At 46.6% G+C, this 13,611-nt stretch overlaps 1 long non-coding RNA gene across 2 annotated transcripts in view; it reads left to right on the top strand.

Annotated features, from left to right (window-relative positions):
* LOC113911915 overlaps positions 1-4,855 on the top strand; it is a 167,066-nt gene extending 162,211 nt beyond the window's left edge. For both annotated transcript variants that reach the window (XR_003516631.1, XR_003516630.1), the window contains one exon: positions 3,340-4,855. This is a non-coding gene — a long non-coding RNA (uncharacterized LOC113911915). The remainder of the gene's footprint in view (positions 1-3,339) is intronic.
* Positions 4,856-13,611: the final 8,756 nt, after the last annotated feature.

Raw genomic sequence — 13,611 nt, 5'->3', positions numbered from 1 at the left:
GATGGGCCCACCCTCCTTCTGCAGCCTGTGAGGCCTGTGAGGGCTTTAGACCTTACCTGGTTGGTAAGCGGCAACATGGAAGCTCTTTCTATAGAGTCACAGTTAAAGACAACTGAATGTGGCTTAGGGTAAGATCGAGGGAGGGGACACCAAGCAGGTGGAGGTGAGAGTGGGCGCAGATGAGACGGAGAGCAGTAAACTCAGCCAGACCTGGTGATTGGATTACTGGACTGGGGACAGGAACCAGGGGTCAGAGGGAAAGATGAGCCATTTGGGGAATGAGGACACCAAAGGAAATCTGGGTTTATTGTGTTAAGAGATTTCTACATGTCACCAGGAGACAGATGCCGAGCTATCCTTCCTTCATCTTCACTTCTCTCTCCTGGTCCTCTCATCCCTAAGTCCTGCCCCAGGGTGCTGCGGGCAGCATCGCTGCGCACACGCGCGCACGCACACGCACACACGGGATGCCGGGAGCATTGAATCCCCTTTGGCCTGAGAAGAAGCAAGGCTAGGATGCCTACCACCTCCTAAATCTCCACCTGCTGAATGCAAATGAACTCTTCTCCCAAATCTTCAGCTTTCGCTTTGGCTAAAGATTTAGTCAGCTGGGACGTCCATGTTACACAGAAATACACATACAGGATCTCCCTGCCTCAATTTGAGTCGAGAGTGCTCCTAAGGGGGCCCAAAGCCCAGGCAGGTCCCTCCCGCACAGGGCTGAAGGCGGGGACTAAGAAACCCACCACGTGCAGGGTGGATCTGTCAATGGCCCAGCAGGGCCCTGACCCAGCGGCTTCTGGCTCTCTGCTCCCTACCGGCCTGCGCCTACCACGGAGCACAGGGTTTCACCCCTGCAATCTGCATCACGCTCCCAGAACCTACAGGCCCCCTCCTGACTCCTGACGCAGGCTCAAAGACCGGGAGAGAACGTTGCCCTAAAGGATGACGGAGCTTGTTTGTGAAAGCCCCGTGCTGGGCTGGGTCTGAGCGCTTTTGGCAGTGGCCAAGGGAAGCTGAGAAGCTCCTTGGGAAACGCGCAATGGGCTTCCCCCGGGGCCCCAGACGCAGCGTTTGAACCCTCTTGGGGGCGCCCTCTGTGGACCCTTCTACCCAGACTGCGTCTAAGGGGCGCTATTCCCGCTTCACCCATCAAGAGCGGTGGGGTGTGTGCGCGCGCGCCTTACGGGGCAGGAAGGTGGTGACTGGAAAACACAAAGGGAGTGGAGAGCGCAAGGCAAGCATTTCCTCCTCCTTCCCCGCCACCTTCAATCGCAGCGAGCCATTCAGTGAGCTTCCAACAGGGAATTAAAGGCGGGCAGCCGAGGCGTCTTTTTCTAATTGCAGGTGCGGAGCCCTTGCCGCTCCGGGTCGGTGGGCCTCGGCGCCGGGGTGGGCTCCGCTTCCGCGGCTCGGGTCCCCGGCGAGCCCCAGCCCCACCCCCGCACAGCGGCCGAGCGGACACCGACCGCCCCGGAGTGGCCGCCGCCGGGCCCGCGCGCTGGCTCCGGGCCGCGAGGACGCGGCCGCCGCAAGCAGGGCCGGGAAGGCTCCCGCGGGGGCCGCGAGCGGGGCTGCCCGGGCGGGCGCTGCCGGGAAGGCCTCCCCGGGGGCGCCGCGATCCCTCCCCAGCCCCCACCCGGCGGGCTGGGTCCGGCCGCGCGCTGCCGGGCGGCTGTGGGCGGCGGGACTGCCCGGCCGCGTTGAGGGGTGGGGGGGGGCGCGTACTGCGGCCGCCTCCGAGGCCCCGCCGCCCCCCACCCCCCCACTCTCCACCCTGGGCCGCCCGCCAGGTGCCCCGAGCCTGGCCCCTGGGCCGCCTTCCCGGAAGCTGCGGCGGAGATAAGGACTCGGTCGGACCCTCGTGGCTTTCTAGAGAAACCAGCCCTGTCCTCTGGCTCTAGCTTTGCCACCAGCCTTACAGTGAGTCTTCTCGCTGCTGCCTTTGTCACCCACGGATGCCCCCGATCCTGCGACTGGTTTTGCTTCCCTGTTCACACGGGGTAGAGCCGGGTGTATGGCACCCGACCCAGCAAAGGTATAGGAAATTACAGGAGGCATTTTGTCAGACGCCCTCCCTTCCGGACTCCTCTTGCTTCTCTGTACCTTCGCTTCGCCTCATTTCCGCCCTTCTTTTAATGGTATCCTGCTGCTTCGTGTCCTCTGGCTTCTCCGAGTTCTTTTGAGCAGCCAGGCGGGAAACAGGCCCTCCGGGTCCTCAGGCATGGGTCCGGCCTGCTGCCCTCCAGCCCTTGGGCCGAAAGCTCCGGGATCTGTCTTCTCCCAGCTTCTTTACACCCCCCCTCTGCCAGAGCCAAGCAGAAGGTAGCAAATCGAGTTTTCAGGCCCGGAGCTGGTTGAACTTGGGCTCTGTCTGACTGGGAGCGTGAAACTTCCTCACACGCCAAGGGGAAAGAGCCATAGGCCTGGTCGACCACATCTTTTGACAAGCTGCTCACTTTGGCTCCCCGCTATTCTCATGTGTGGGAAATGGAGACCAGCTTCTCAAGTTGGATGTAGGGAGAGCCCCCGTCTCTCCTGACCATGCTCTACCTGCCTCCCAGCAGCACCCATGTACCCCCTCCCCCCCACACACACACCTGTAAGGCTCTTCCTCATCCCTCGCCACCTGTGTCGCCTCCTTTGTAAAATCTTCTCTAGCCAAGGGTGAACTTCGGCATCTACATAGGGTTTCACAGTTTACAAAGTGCTTTATGTACACAGCCCCTTGGGATCTTCGTGGGATTTTCTCCATCAATGCAGACAGGTAGACAGATTTAAGAAAACTCTCATGCGAATCAAATACCCCACGCTGGATTCCTTATTTTCCTTACTGCTCTCAGGGGATGTGTGCCAACAATATTCCAAACTTTTTTTCTTTTTTTTTAGGTAAAGATCACATTATCGATTAGTTTCCCCATGCTATTAATATCCTCATCCAGAAATATACAGACACACGTGTGGTTTGCCGCATACTTCCCACTCAACATGCAACACATGTCCTTAGTTATCCCCATTTTTAACATTGGGGCGTCTGGTGGATGGTGTACCTCTTCCCAGCATGAATGGCAAGATTAAAAGTCCGGAAGAGGCCAGAGTTTGTTAGTTTTGTTAGTTTTCCTGAGCTTGAGATCCTTGTCACAGAGGCAGGAAGTAATACACTGTTACAGATCACCTGTGGTTGGTAATTCCCTAACCCAATAAAACCCAGAGTGCAATTTTCTGAAAACCGCATATAAGGCTCTCTCCCAAGGTTTCTCTCCTACTCTTCAGCTTTTGTGTCTGAAAAAAAAAATGCCAGGCCAAGTGACAGAATGTACTGTTACTCTCTTTTCACAGATGAAAGACAGCAAGACGTGGTAAGCCGCACCAAATGTGTCGTGACCAGCCATGGGCTGAGCCATGCCCTAAACTGAGGCTCTGGGCCCCAAATGCAAGGGCCTCCTCAGGGAAAAACTTCTGCTGTGCTCAGTTTATGGTTAGAGAAAGAAACTGGGAACATTTTCCCATGCAGAACCCAGCCAGAGCCAGCATGACGGGCTCTCCCTTCCACTCGTGAGTCCCACCACCCACCTGCGGTGGGTGTGAAGGCTCCTCTGTGTGGACTCAACACCACTGACCGGGACAGGTGCAGTGCTGTGGGCCAGAGCTACAGAGCTTGGCCCGCTTTGGGCTCGAATGTGGCCCCTGCATATTTGGTGCACATCAGCACGCATGGCCGGCCCTCACGAGAGAAACGCCATGAACCAGCTAACCCACTCTACCACCTTCCTGTCCTAATGGTGACCTCTAGGGTTTGCACAGCAAGCAAAGCAAGTCTCCTGATCCTCTGCAAGCCAGGCGCCATGCATTTAGTTAGCAAGCAGTTTGCGACTTAGGTATTCTTTAGCTGGAGAGATTGAGATCCTTGCAGGGACTTAAGAAAGAACATGGCCTTCTGGAAGCGATGTTTCATCATCATGGCACAAATCAGCAAAGTGACTCAAATGGAAGGACTTCAGGGCCAAGGAGAGGATCCTAACACTGGAATCAAGCAGGGGAGAGACAGTTTTGGGCCAATCTCATTTTGTTCTTTGACTCCTCAGATATTAGCAAAGGGTATGGTGCAGAACTGAGGAGGAAGTGGAAACTTATCATAGTTCCCTTATACTTACTGAGCACCCACTGTGTGCCAGATGCTTTGCTCTATGTTGAGGTATACTTCACTGTAATAACCTGCTATGGTATGTAATGTTATTATCACCAATTTACAGATAAGGAAACTGAGGCACAGAGAGGCTGAGTAATCGCCCAAAGCTAGTGGCTGGTGAGGCTGGGATTTGAATCCAAGAAGGCTGACTTCAAAGCTCCTTTTCTGTGGTGGGCTCTGTGTGTGGCCCTCCGTTATCCATTGCTTCTTAGTAACAGAACACCCATTGCTTCTTAGAGTGAAAGACATTTTTCAGCTTCCTTACAACTCGATGTCTCTATATGAATAAGTTTTGCCCTCTGCAGTATAAGTGGTACAGTTTTGCAGGAACACTAGAAAGTTTCTTGAACAAGGAGGGACTTATTTTTCCTTCTCCATGTTCCTTTTTGGAACATGGATGTGATTGTTGGAGCTCCAGAAGCCATTTTGGACCAAGAGGTAGCCTTGGGAAAGCCAGATTGGAGAGTTGGAAAGAGCCCAGGTCACTGATGACATCACAGATCTGCCTTTCCAGCTTTGATTAGTGTACCTCCTGGGACTTGGGATAGAAATAAACTCTCATCTTATTTAAACCGTTGCAATCTAGTTTCTCTCATAAGTGGGTAAATCTTTCCTAACAAACTTTATATCCAGATACCATGCTTTCATGATTACCTGCTTTAATCCTTACAACCATATTGTTAGGTGGGGGGCATCTGTTTTTTTTGTTTGTTTGTTTGTTTGTTGGCATCTGTCTTATACATGGGAAAATGGAAGCAGAGGGAGATTAAGTACCTCCACCCAAGTCACCCAGCTGGAAGTGGCAAATGAGAGCACTCTGATGCCCAGGACAGTGGATGCCAGGTGAATAAGCTCAGACTGAGGCAAGGCTCACTACGTAAGAACCAGCAGAAGGAGATGCTGATCCAAGAGCTCTGGGTGGGGTCTGGGCACCTGGACTGGAAACAGCATCCCACAAGATTTTAACACAAAGCTATAATCGCTGCCCCTTTCCATGTTGAACGATCATAATTCAGGAAAAGGGTAGATGGAAAAGTGAGATAAAAGCAGGAAGAACGGGAGCAAGAGGAAGAATCCCTGTGGATCCGACATATTCTGATGACAGGGAGGGAGAGAGAGGGGTGAGCTTGCAGGCCAGACACTCCCATCAGCTCCAGAGAATTAGCAGCCAATACCCCCAGCAGGGAGGTGGGTGCCCTGGGCGGTTGAGGGGATCCAGGCTGGGAAGCAATGGCACTAACACATACATGAAGTATGTTAATAAGTACAAGGTCCAGGAGAAGTGTGAGAGGACGTTGTTACAGTTACTCTCAGATTAAGGAGCCACCGCTCACCTAGTTCATAAGGTCCATGGGGTCCAGCTCATAGCTATGGTGTGTCTGTGGCCTTGGCCATTGGCTCCATCCTCCTCTGCTTCTGTAGATCTGCTGTTATCCTGGTGACTGAAGGGGGTTGACAGATGGAGTGAGAAAGGTAATATTGACTTTCCTGTTTTCTGTGTCTCCCTACGGCTTGTTCAGGCAGTGATTAGCAATTCAACTGGTCAACAATTGACAGACTGAAAGTACAGGTATGTCATGAATTGAGACTAGCTGCAAGGAAACATAAAATACAGAACTTTTAAAACGATGTTTTATTAATTAGCAGCACATAAAGTGATGTACAGTCTGTGAGACATTTTGAAATGGTGGTGGTGGGATCCAGAACCTTCTATACATCTTATTCTGCCTTAACCACATCTCCCCTTCTGACTCTTTCCCTTCCCTTGCACAAGTTCCCCATAGAGATTTGCCTACAGGTGAGCACCCATCTCTTTTACTCCTGTAGTCAGTCAGTGTTACTTGAGCTCCCACCGTGAGCCAAGCACTGTTCTAGGCTTTCAGATACACTGTTAATCATAAGCTTAGGATGCTGTAAGGAAGATTCACATTAAACAAAACCCAGAGTGGTCCTCTATGGACTGGGCGCCATAAGGGTAGAGGGTTCTTGTCTCTTTTGCTCAGCTTTCTCACCATGCAAACACCACCGCTAGGTCAAACCTCCAAGAGGGACGTGCTGTGTCCCACACACCCCAGACTTTTCCACAGCAGAGCAATTACCTATTAGAGCAGCCCAGGCCCTCTTGCCATACCAGGCTTATGAGAGAGAAAGAGAGAGAGAGAGAGAGACAGAGAGAGAGAGAAATGAACATAGAGAGGAAGGGGGGAGTGGTGTGATTTATAATGAGAAATACATATTTAGTCTTCAGCCTTTCCTAGGCACAAAGCTTTTAAAACCCTTGGAATTTCCTATGAGATGAGAACCATAAAGGTGTGTTTTGTTATGTTAATAAGGTGACTTTTGGAAAGCCCCTAGGTTACCAAGGGATAAGAGCTGGTTGCTAGAGGAACCAACCACTTGATTGGAAGACCCCTGGCCTCGAGGGAGGGGCTAACCGCTAGAGATTGAGTTCAATCACCAGTGGCCAATGATTTAATCAACCATGTCTATCGGTAATAAAGCCTCTATAAAAATCCAAAAGGACATGGTTTGGAGAGCTTCTGGGTTGGTGAACACGTGGAGGTTGGGGAAAGAGTGCATATGGAGAGGCTATGGAAGCTCCACTCCCCTCCCCACAAACCTTGGTCTCTGCATCTGTTCCATCTGGCTGTTCCTGAGTTACATCCTTTTATAATAAATTGGAAATCTAAAATGTTTTTCTGAGTTCTGTAAGCCACTCTAGCAAATTAATCAAACCCAAGAAGGGAATCATGGGAACCTCCAATCTGTGTAGTATATTGATCAGAAGCACAGGTAACAGCTTGGACTTGTGATTGGCCTCTGAAATGGGGGTGGAGGGTGTGTGCAGTCTTGTTGAACTGAGCCCTTACCCTGTAGAATCTGACACTATGTCCAGATAGATAATGTCAGAATTGAGTTCAATTGTAGGGCACCCAGCTGGTATCAGAGTTTTGCTTGATGTGGAAAAAACAATAGACACACACATTGGAATCAGCATCACAATTATTGGGAACAGGGGGAGAGAAATAAGAAATCAAAGCCCACGATCAAGACCAAGTAATATTCCCACCAGCCCATTTCCACAAATTAGCTTTCTGGGTTGGTATGAGGGAAGGGGTAGGACTTGAAGAGGAGAAGAGTCTGGCACTCTTCCCTGGGGACCGATACCACTAATCGTGGATCCTATGGAAATAGAAGACATCATTTGTGGACACAATACAACAGTACTAGGTACCCCAAATTGCAATAAATGTAAAGAACAAAACCCAGTAAAACATGACCTTTACCCTCCAAAAGCCCACAGCAGGGGATCTTATGAACTGTTTATACCCCAATATCAAAATCAGAAAAAGACACTACTACAGAACTACAGTCCAAGACCCTGATGAATGTAGAGGCAAAAATTCTCATAAAACACTAGCAAACCAAATTTAGCAGCACACTAAAAGCATCATTCACCATGATCGAATGAGATTTATTCCTGGGATGCAAGGATGGTTCCACATAAGCAAATCAATCAGTGCGATATATCACATTAATAGAATGAAAGAAAAAAAATAGATGATTTCTCAATGGATGCCAAAAAGAGAATTTGACAAAAACCAACATCCATCCATGATAAAGACTTTTAATGATTAGGCATAGAAGGAACATATCTCAACATAATAAAGGCCACATATGACAAGCCTACAGCTAATATCATACTCAGTGGTGAAAGATTAAAAGCTTTCCCTTTAAGATCAGGAACAAAACAAGGGTACCCACTCTTATCACTTCTTTTCAACATGGTACTAGAAGACCTAGCTAGAGTGATCAGGCAAGAAAAAGAAATAAAAGATAATCAGAGTTGGAATGGAAGAAGTAAAGTTGTCTCTATCTGGAGATAATATGATTTTATATATTTAAAAAAAAAGTCCTAATGACTCAAACAACCAAAAAAAACCTGCCATATCTAATCAGTGAATTCAGTAAAGTTTCAGGATACAAAATTAACACACACAAATCGTAGCATTTTTATTCATTAGCAACAAATTTTCTGAAAAAGAAAAAAAGAAATAGATCTCACAATAGCATCAAAAACAGTAAAATACTTAGGAATGAATTTCACTATGAAGGTGAAAAGTCTCTACTCTGAAAACTGTAAGACATTGATAAAAAAAATTGAAAAAGCAAATAAATGGAAAGTATCCCATGTTCAAGGAGTGGAAAAATTAATATTGTAAAAATGTCAATACCACCAAAAGCCATCTATAGATTCAGTAGAATCCCTATCAAGTTTCCAGTGGCATTTTTTACAGAAATAGAAAAAGAAAACCACTCCTAAAATTTATGTGGAACCACAGAATACCCCAAATAGCCAAAGAAATCCTGAGAAAGAAGAACAAATTAGGAGGTATCACACTTTCTGATTTCATGCTATACTATAAAGCTATCACCATCAAAAACAGTATGGTACTGAAATAAAAACAGACAAATAGACCAATAGAACAGAATCAAAAGCCCAGAAATAAACCAGGGCATATACAGTTAACTAATATTTGACAAGGGGGCCAAGAATACTAAGAGGAGAAAAGACAGTTTCTTCAACAAATGACTCTGGAATAATTAGATATTCACATGTAAAAGAATGGAAGTGGACTCATATCTTGCACTGCTCACAAAAAATAACTCAAAATAAATTAAAGACTTCATGTAAGATCTGAAACCCTGAAACAAGTAAACATAGGAATAAAGCTCCTTGACTTGAGTCTTGGTAATGATGTTCTGAATCATTTGGACACTAAAGCACAAGCAACAAAATAAAAAATAAACATGTGGGACTACATCAAATTGAAAAGCTTCTGTACAGCAAAAGAAAACAACAAAGTGAAAAGACAATCTTACAGAATGGGGAAAAATATTTAGAAAGCATATATCTGCTAAGGGGTTAATATCCAAAATATATAAAGAACTCATGCAACTCAAAAGCAGAGAACCAATTAACATAATTTTAAAAATGGATGAAGGACCTGAATAGACATTTCTCCAAAGAAGACATCCAGATGGCCAACAGACAGGTGAAAAGATGCTCAACATCACTTATCATCCAGGAAATGCAAATGCAAAAAAACCAGAATGAGATATCACCTCAGACCTGTCAGAAGGGCCATCATAAAAAAGACAAGATACAACAAATGCTGGTGAGGATGTGGAGAAAAGGGAACCCTCGGAAACTGTTCATGGGAATGTAAATTGGTGGAGCCACTCTGGAAAACAGTTTGGAGATTCCTCAAAAAATTAAAAATAAAACTATATGATCCAGCAATTCCGCTTCTGGGAATATATCTGAAGGAAACGAAATCACTATCTTGAAAAGATATCTGCACCACCCCGTTTGTAGCAGCATTATTTACAATGGCCATGATATGGAAGCAACCTAAGTGTCCATCAGTGAGGAATGGATAACATTGTGAGTTATAGATGTATATACCTACACGTGCATATACGATGGAATAGTATTCGGCGATTTAAAAAAATCCTACCTTTTGTGACCACGTGGATGGAACTTGAAGGCATTATGCTAAGTGAAATAAGTCAGACAGAGAAACACAAATACTGTATGATCTTACTTATATGAGGAATCTAAAAGAAAAAAGAAAAAAACTCATAGCAAAAAGAGAGCAGAAGATCAAACTTGTGATTACCAGAGGCAGAGAGGTGGAGAGTTCAGTGAGGAGGAGTTGGAGGAAGGTTGTCAAAAATAACAAAGTTGTAAATAAAAAAGTACTAGGGATATAATGTACAACATGATGACTGTAGTGAACACTGCTATATGACATATAAGAAATTTCTTAAGAGAGTAAATCCAAAGAGTTCTCTTCACAAGGAGAAATCTTGTTTCCTTTTTCTCTTTTCTTTTTTTTTCTTTTTATTGTAATTATATGATAAGATGGCTGTTAGCTGAACCTATTGTAATCATCATTTCACAATATATGTAAATCAAATCATTATGCTATATGTATTAAAATTATACAGTGGTATATGTCAATTATTTCTCAGTAAAACTAGAAAAAGGGATTCATTTCAATAAATATGAACTTGTAATCCAAAGGTTGTCTGATTACTATGGTTATAGATGTGGTCAGATTCACGTTTCTACCCAAATTCCAATGGGTCCAAGTCTTCCTCCATCTGACACCTCCCCACACACCCCTGCTCTTGGTGAGAACTTATCTTGTAATGGTTACTTCTGGGAGCCCCCAAATGATGCCTGAGATATATATACACCCTTTGGGTCACCTGCTGTGGCTTCATGCAGTGACCCCTTCTTTTCCATCTCAACTCGGGCTGTCAACACTCAGCCTCTGCAGCCTTCAACCTGTCTGAAGGAGCCTCCTCACTCTCCTGGAAGCATCAGCTCACAGATGGTTTCATTAGAATGGGACAGTGGCCTCCCTGAACTCACCTTTACCACCATCACCACCCACTCCCCCGCCCCTGTTTTCCTCCTCAGTCCAGGGAGGTGATTTTTATTCCCAAAGCCTCACAAAAGAATGTACTTGTAAAACAGTTCTATCAGCTTCTAAGTCCCCCCAAGCCCACCTCTCCCCATCTCTGCAAAAAAATTCAGCATGGTTGAGAAACCTCTATCTGCCTCATTCTCCTCTCATTCAGCCTGTGTAGAACGTCACTTCTTGCTCCTTTCCAGGTACAAGAATAAAACCTCCTGTGTATGAATGAAAGCAAATGAACTGAGGAAGGGGGGGTTACCAGATGGCTTCACCAGCCATGTCTCAGCACCAGGTCCAGCAGCCAACACGCCTGGGAGGTGCTTCCGTCCCTACTTTGGTCTAATGCAAAGGAAGGCAAAATAGGGGCTCTTCTCTCTGGATCCAGCAAAGGAGCTGGCACGGAACGCATGCAGGTGTGAAGACAGCGAAAGTGAACCTTACACAGGAAACAACCACGATGGGTTACAAGCTGGCCAACTATTTTACTTTGTATTATTTTACTGCAGAGAGACCAGTGACGGAAGGTGCTTTGTAGAGAATATTCCATTTGTTTGTATTTAATGTTAACTCGTGTGGTTCAGAATTCACAGTGGGTGAGTGAGGATGCCATGAAGTTTCCCATCTCTGTCCCCAAACTTCCTCTCACACACACCCAACGTTGTTTTTGTATATCCTTCAAGATACACATTCAAACAATTGCTGGCATGGATGTTTTCCCTTTTCCTACACAAATGGTGACATATGTACACAAAATTCTACATTGCATTTTTTCCATTCAAGGACGTATCTTGGACATATTCCTGATTGACGGATAAAGGCGTCCTCATTCTCTTTCCTGGCTGCATAGCATGACTCCATAGTATGAATGCCCAGTGGCTTCTTTGACAAGGCCTACTAATGAGCATTTTCTTGTACCCAGTCTCTTGTTATTCAAACAACGCTTCAATGAATAGCTTATACAGACATCATACATACATCAATGCCCTTAGAGAGACCGGTGGAGCTGAGACCTGAGACATGGCTGGGAACAAGGAAGGGGAGCTGGGACTGCCACTATCAGCCCAGCAGTTGGAGCAACCACGTGACCCGCCCTTTGTGGGGGGGAGACCCCACCAGTTCTCATCACTCAAGAAACCAAAGGCCAGCACTGCTGTGCAGACCCCCTACAGAGTTCATCAGCTGTTGCCCCACAGGTAATTTGCATTTGCAAACAATGCCACCTCCCTGTTCCCTCTCTTCCTTCCTCCGCTGGAGCCTGAGATCTGCACCTGCACCAGCAACCAGCCCAGGCCTTCGTGACTGAGTGAGTGCCAAATGCCAGCCTAGATAGCCCCAGTTGAACCCCACTGCCATGCACGTGCTTGGGACTAGCCCCCTCCAGCTGTGCACCTGCGTACACCAGTCTGACTCCAGTAACTGACCTCCACTACTGTGCATCCATGGTGAGACCCTGCAGCCAGAGGAGTGCACACCGACAGCATGGGTCCCGGCTGCCATTTGTGGGCCTGGATTCTGCACTGTCTCCTGTCACTGACCTGCACCACTGGGCGCCCCGGCAGCTAGTCCCTCAGCCATGCACCTGCATGCTCTTGGCCCAACATTCATCACCAGCCTTTACTGCCATGTCCCCACCGTGACACCCTGCAGCCACAAAAGTGCACACTGACAGCCAGGGTCTCTGAAGCTGCCAAGGCAACTGCAGTTGGCCCCAGCACTTGCTGTTGGCCCTGACCTTCATCACTACGAGATTATCTGCAACCGGCCTCTGCCACCACCCCAGTACTTGCGGCTGTCCCCCACAGGAGAGTGGGTACACACACCCCTTTTTGGCCCTCCCCACCCCCTGCCCTGGCACATAGCCATAGGCCCTGGAGGCCCCCCTGCAGCTGCTACACAACCCCTGCAGCACTTGCCAAGAACCATGCAGTTGTCAACGTGGACCCCAGCGAGCTGAGTTGATGAGACCCCATGCCCCCTGGACCCAGCACCACCACACAACCCTGCACGTGGAGCAGATCAAAATTGCAATGCAATACCACCTTACACGTGTTAGAATGGTTATTATCAAAAAGACAAGATATAACAATTGATGGTGAGGTTGTGGAGAGAAGGAAACCCCGTGCACTGTTGGTGGGAACGTACACTGGTACAGTTGCTATGGAAAACAGTATGAGGGTTCCTCAAAAAATTAAATATAAAACTACCAATCCAGTTTTCCACTTCTGGGTACATATCCAAAGAAAATGAAATCACAATATTGAAAAGATATCTGCACTCCCTTGTTCTCTGTGGCCTTATTCACAATAGCCCAGACATGGAAATAACCTAAGTATCCATCATGCGATGAATAAAGAAAATGTTATATAAATGTTATATGGATATATACACACACACATTATGTAAATATTCTATATAAAACATATTATAAATGTTATGTAACATATAACATACATTATATATAATGGGATATTGTTCAGACATAAAAAAAAAAAAGTCCTGCTATTTGCAACAACATGAATGGGACTTAAGGGCATTATGCTGAATGCAATAGGTCAGACTTAGAAAGACAAATACCATATGATCTCACTTATATGTGGAATCTAAAAGCATGGAACTCATACAAACAGAGAGTAGAATGGCGGTTGCCAATGGGTCCAAACTTTCAACAGCAAAATGGTAATTATGTGAGGTGAAGGATGTGTTAATTAACTTCATTGTGGTAGACATTTTGCAGTATATAGATATATATATATATATATATCAAATCATCATTGAACATCTTAAACTCACATAATGTTATATGCCAGTTATCTCAATAAAGCCGGAAAAAATAACTAAAAACCCATATACTTGAAAAAAAAAAGCTTATGATATGATCCCATATGTGTAAAGGAGAAGAGAGAGATGCGTGAATGCATGGCAGGGAAGACG

This window comes from Zalophus californianus, chromosome 12 (assembly GCF_009762305.2).
Source record: "Zalophus californianus isolate mZalCal1 chromosome 12, mZalCal1.pri.v2, whole genome shotgun sequence".
Classification (NCBI taxonomy): domain Eukaryota; kingdom Metazoa; phylum Chordata; class Mammalia; order Carnivora; family Otariidae; genus Zalophus; species Zalophus californianus.
This window is presented reverse-complemented; position numbering and strand designations above follow the sequence as displayed.